The sequence below is a fragment of the Rosa chinensis genome, chromosome 5 (genome assembly GCF_002994745.2).
Source record: "Rosa chinensis cultivar Old Blush chromosome 5, RchiOBHm-V2, whole genome shotgun sequence".
In the NCBI taxonomy this organism is placed as follows: Eukaryota; Viridiplantae; Streptophyta; class Magnoliopsida; order Rosales; family Rosaceae; genus Rosa; species Rosa chinensis.
Window position 1 is genome coordinate 36,919,498 of NC_037092.1, and position 5,747 is coordinate 36,925,244.

General features: G+C 35.1%; 1 long non-coding RNA gene across 13 annotated transcripts; it reads left to right on the forward strand.

Moving 5' to 3' along the window:
- Nucleotides 1-208: 208 nt before the first annotated feature.
- Nucleotides 209-5,525, forward strand: LOC112202048. 13 transcript variants are annotated; one of them, XR_005810669.1, is made up of 13 exons: nucleotides 270-356; nucleotides 1,003-1,055; nucleotides 1,962-2,074; nucleotides 2,199-2,252; nucleotides 2,337-2,459; nucleotides 2,551-2,647; nucleotides 2,744-2,808; nucleotides 3,465-3,562; nucleotides 3,682-3,727; nucleotides 4,069-4,244; nucleotides 4,471-4,668; nucleotides 4,898-4,988; nucleotides 5,172-5,525. It is a non-coding gene; the product is annotated as an uncharacterized LOC112202048 (long non-coding RNA). The 13 variants fall into 13 exon arrangements; XR_005810675.1 differs by having other exon boundaries at nucleotides 2,337-2,356; nucleotides 2,439-2,647; XR_005810676.1 differs by having other exon boundaries at nucleotides 2,337-2,356; nucleotides 2,447-2,647.
- The last annotated feature ends 222 nt before the right edge of the window (nucleotides 5,526-5,747 follow it).

Genomic DNA, 5,747 nt, shown 5'->3' on the forward strand with positions numbered 1-5,747 from the left:
AGGGCATGCAAGATCTTATACTAACATAGTATATAGATGAGCCATTACGTCTTGGATTCTCACCCACTCACTTTAGCCAGCGATGTCCGAGTCTAAGAAACAAAAAGACCTGAGGGTCTGTTTTGTAGTAAGGATATGAATCATGTACATACATTTACTATATACTATAGTAAATTTGTCCACGCACTGTTTATCGGCTTAGAAACAGTGCCGGCTGAGGAGCCGAGCCGGTCATGGATATGAAAAGACGATTTTGCCCCTGCGTGCTGTTTGTTGCTTCGACACCTGGGGGTGTCTTCGCTGCTTCACTCCACAGAGCGGTAGATAGTGAAGGAAGTGGTGCTGTTTGTTAGCATGTACGAGTCTGATTCCATCTTCCCTGTAACACTGTTTGCTGTGAATAGGTTCTGCATGTTCTCTGTGTGTGTGTGTGTTTTTGTGTTCTCTGATAAGAGAAATAATCAAGAAGAGTGAAGATTGCAATTTTGAAAATCTTCGTCTCCTATCGCGTTTTGGGATTTTTAGCGTATTTTGATCTCTGATCGGATCTTTTGTTGTTATTGATTTTCAATTCATATGGGTTTTAACGCTATAAGCATTCTGTCTGTTTGTTTTCAACTTCAACATTTAGATAATTGGTGCATCAATTCATATCTTGTCTTAAATAAAAATTTTCATTACTTGATAGCACACTTTTATCTTCCTGTAACTACAATCATTTCTGTTGCAGAACTTTAATCATTTGTTTCCAAAATTTTTTTAGTCAATTAATGGTTCACATAGTCTGAGCCTATTGAAAAGGAATTCTCCCTTTCTTCATTCATTCAACTGTATAATCTCAACTAATTCATTCAATTTTTCATTTGAATCAGAGGGTTTCCAGTTCTTAGACATGTATTACGTGCAGATAAACAACACTTCCAACTGAGTTTTACTTGAAATTTGTTGTAGACACCCTAGAATTTCATTTTGTGTTCTAATCTGTCCTTTCCTTTTGAACAGCTGTCAAACTGAGACTCTTGATAATCTGATTGTGTTCACAGCAAATACACAAGGTTTGACTCCTATAAAAGCGAATTTTTTTTTTTTTTTTTTGCTGTTTTTCTCTTGATTCTTATACGTTGTTACTCTTATTCCACATTGTATTATTATTGAGCTTCAACTGATACAAACTATCATCTTCTATGAACTTTGTTTCTTATATGGATTCGTTCTAGAATTATTACTCATCTATTTATCTTATGAATCCATTTGTTTTATCAATGTTTTTTCATTGTGTTTTCACTTTATGATTATTGTTCTATTTGATTCACTAGAACATCAGCTATTTATTATGCTATGACGATTATGTGCTCAGCTCATTTCACAACCATCTCTTTTATCCTTTTAGAACACTCTTTCCACTTATTGTTTTCTGAATGAATTATTCTCAATCAAAACTGTACTAAAAGCTAATATATGAAAAATATACTAAACCTTAATATATCTTTTGGGAACCTGTAAAGGATCATTGCTTACCAGTTCTTGAACATTTGATACGGCAAGAGATAATCTATGTAGTTTCTGGGAAAACACTCCGAACATCCTTGTCCTCTTGCACACACGCCACTTCTGTGTTTGAACTCATCTTCTTTCTCTGTACCCCTTTACTGATTAGCTGCAGCTTGGATGTTATATATGGGGATCTAAGATGATCTTAATGATTTCTACTTTCTGATTAGTTCTCTGAATTAAGATAGCATTGTGTCTTTGAGCTTTCGTAATCTGTTTTGTACAGTCACTTTAGTTGACGACACATGACGAAACTCATTTCCCTTTTGACTGTGACTTTGAGAGACTATAATTGGAGTGACTTGGATTCCACTTGAGCTGGAGCAAATAGTTAAGCAGAAATTACATTGTTGATCCTATAATAATTGCTATCTGTTCATTGATATGGTTCATGTTTTTTGTTTAAGCAGAAGGTGCAAGCGCTGCTTTGAGTCTTGCCGGGACAATTCTTCGATTCTACACTGTGAGGGTGTTCCCTTCTGAGATAGCTATTGCACCTGTTAACCCAACATTCTTGCCTCCAGTAAGTGAACCTCTTATTTTGAGACAGTTACAGATTTCTGAACTTAAAGTCTTTCAGCACCACAAAATTATTAGTTTCTTTAGTAATAACGTGGTTCTTCTTTGTACTTTGGTTTAAACTGAAGATGAACCTGAGATGTGTGCAAGAAAATATATACTTTACAAATATTGACAAGAAGGTACTTTTTATTGGTAACAATTTGTCATTTGTTGGTACCTAGATTTTTAAATTTCTTATCTAACTGTTTTTTTTTTTGGTACAGAGAGTGTGTAATGCCACGAGGTATATGTAAGGGTAGGAGCAGCTCAAGTTCAGAAAATTAGGAAATATTCAATTTAAGAGCAATGAACTTGAAACTTTCCAGATCCGAAGTTGACATGCTAAGGTACAACATACTAAAATTTCAAGCAAATTGGAGTTCAGCAAACATGGCAAAAGATGGATGGAAACAGACTGAACTGTGCAGTTTTCTTCAGAGTTTTTGTAGCAACCTGGAATGTAAGAGGGAAATCTCTCCATAGTGACCTTAATCTGCATGATTTTCTGCAGCTTGATAATCCATCAGCCATAGGGGTATGGTTTCTCTTTTCTTATGTTTTTGTCTTCCTCTCTGATTTTCTTCAGGTATCCACCTTTCCTAACTCCTTTTGAATTTTGACTTTTTGGTAGCTGACTTCGATAAGATTGGACAAGGTGGTTTTGGGGCTGTTTACTATGCTGAGCTGACAAGCAAGGTACTTGCTGACTTTTTTCTTACCGTTGTGAAAATTTGGGTAGAATTTGGAGAGAGATGTATGTATGCAGTTTTCTTTTATCAGTAAGATAAGTCATGGTACTTTTGAGTTCATTTGCTGATGCTTAAGTTTATTGTTAAATATTAACTAGCAGAAACTAAGAAAGCTGTAGCTCTGATTTCAAATGGTATTCAATCAGAATCTTATTTTGGTTATTTAACAAAAGAGACTGCTGATACAACTTTTAACAGTGCTGCTTCCATGCAATATGCAAGAGCTTTCAATATTGTTTCTGCTTTTGATATTGGACAAGTGAAAGCTACCTTTCTTTTTATCGTAGTCATATGGATATCTGTAATAGTTTTCTTTATACCTCTGTTTTACAGCTCTACCATTTATTTTTTCAATACATAAGTTTTCTATAGAAGAAAAAAAAATGGAGGAAAGGTAAAAAGTTTAGGCACTGTTTCTCCAGGACCATTTTGAAATTAGCAGTAGTCAGTCTTTTCTTATTAGTTCCTTATATTGCTGATTTTTAATTATGAGAATGATTTAACAAAAGATTTGCTAATTTTGTTAATTGAAAAGCTTGATAAAGGTTGGATTTCTTTTTTATTAGACCTAATAAAACGTATTTTCTTATTCGCCCAACACAGAGAAAGGGATGAGACGAAACAAAAAGAGAGAGAGACAAGAGAACAGGCAAGAACGAAAAGAAGGAGAAGAGAGAGACGGGAAGCTTTTGCTTAGATCGGTAAGATTTTGGTTTAGTAGAGTCAATACCAACATACTTTAAACTGATTTCCTTGAATTAGTTATTTGTATGCAGTTTTCTAGCTATCCTAATCGGTCTTTCTTTTGCTTTGTATCCAGTACTTTTTACGTTTTGAACAGCTCCAGTTTTTAACAAGAAGATCGGGTCAGTTTACTTTATTACTGCTAGGCATATCCATGTTTTATTAGTCACTATCTATCTGATTTACATAACAATTTGCTGTCTTTGTATTTGGATCAAATAAAGCCTACAAAAATCGAAAAGGCAAATTACTTTGTTGGCTTGGGACAATAATAGGGAATGAATCATATTAGTTATCATTTTTTTTTTCTTGATATTATTAGGATAGACACGGTAGGCCATTTATCCCGAGTATTGCTTCCTGCTTTTCTGATTTATCACTTTTTTTCGCAGCTGCCATGTAACTTTTGGTCTCTGGTTTTTCTTCTTTTTACTGAGACCTGTCTTCATTTATTTGTGTGCAGCTACTTCGTCTATGTAATTTTGCTGATGGAGATCTTCAACATCAGTGGTAACTCATTTCATATAAGAACATGTTGTAGACAATGTCTATTGGAAGCATGTTGTGCACCGCATTGTAGCATGTAAGGTTGTACTGCATGGACATGCTGAGTTTGAGGCAAGTGATGTTATCGTAAAGGTTAGTTTAAATATTTGATGCAGAGAGGAAAACAGAAATTCTTCAAAATTTTTGAATTTCAGGCTCTTTTTTTTCCCCGTCAAAATTTTGAATTTCAGGTGCTTTACTACATATTTCACTTTACCAATGTGTAGTGGTTTTCAAGAGGAAACATAGCTAAATGCTTTTTAAATTCATTTTCAGCTTCTCCTGTAATTCCGATTTTTTCTTTCTTTCATGTTAGTAGGTTATTTGTTTGGAACAAATAAACACTACAAACTGAAAGCACACTGGAAGATCACATGATGATCGTTACTGATGTTGGACTCCTGAACAGAATAAGGACAAGTCAATGAGTAAAATAGAGGCAATGTTTGAAGCCGAACTTGAGAGGTTAGGGCTAAACAGCAGTACTTCTACTTTGGAGCGAAGATTAACTTGAGAGGTACAAAGCCTATGCTGATCATTGCAATGTTAAGTTTAAGCAGCACAAGTAATTGGTATGTTTTACTTGAAACGTAAAGTAGTGAAAAAAACCCTCATTTTTGTTCTGGTTTACTTGGTATGTTTATCTTCCTTTTTCCTCAATTCCAATAGCTCTGTTCTGTAACATTTCATATGATTATAGGCATCAAATAATTGTGTTCATCATGAGCTGATTGAATTTGTTGCAGCTTCCAAACAGTGTTCATCAAGTTTCTGAAGATTACATTTGGGAAAACTCTAATACTTTACAGGCCAGTGTTTACATCAGAGGAAGTCAAGGTAAGAAAAAATATTGGAAAAGAGATGAAATTTCATTTGTGGTTTGATCCCTCCCAAATATATGTGATGCTTTATTTCAGTATAACCACATGTTCATAATGCATGCTATTGTACACATACAACTTCGATTTATGGTGTCCTACCGTCCTCACTATATACCATCAAAGCTTTGATTTCTCTCAGTTTTGGCAGCCATAACATCAACAACTAGAACTTGCCTGGTGGCTCCAAATGATGACAGAACACTAAGCCTAGACGCTTTACAGAAGAATGCACCAATTGTGAAGAACAGATTGCTGCTGTTAGATTTGTAGCACCATCAAGGTGGAAGCAGCTTCTCAGGATTATGCTCATGTCAAAGCGTCCTAAAATCCCACCTTCTGGCCCAAGCCACAGGACCAACAAGACACCTAATTCCTCAAGAGATTACTAAACACTTCTGTTATTTGTATACAGAGAACAGCATTTCCAACTGAATTCTGGTTGAAATTTTTTGGCTCGCGGGTACGCTTTCTAGTATATTTCTATATAAATCTACACCATGTTTTCTTCTGGTCAGTAGACCAGGCCTGCCTAGATATATTATTCAAAATCGAAACAACCTGTCCAATAACATAGCGTTGGGTATTGTTCTATAAAACTGCGTAGTCCGGAGACGTCATCTCATTGAGTAGGGCAAAACAAGGTGAACATTACTTTGCAGAATATATGATAATAATAACACCGCTCTAAATTAACAGTGAACAAAAAAACCATAAA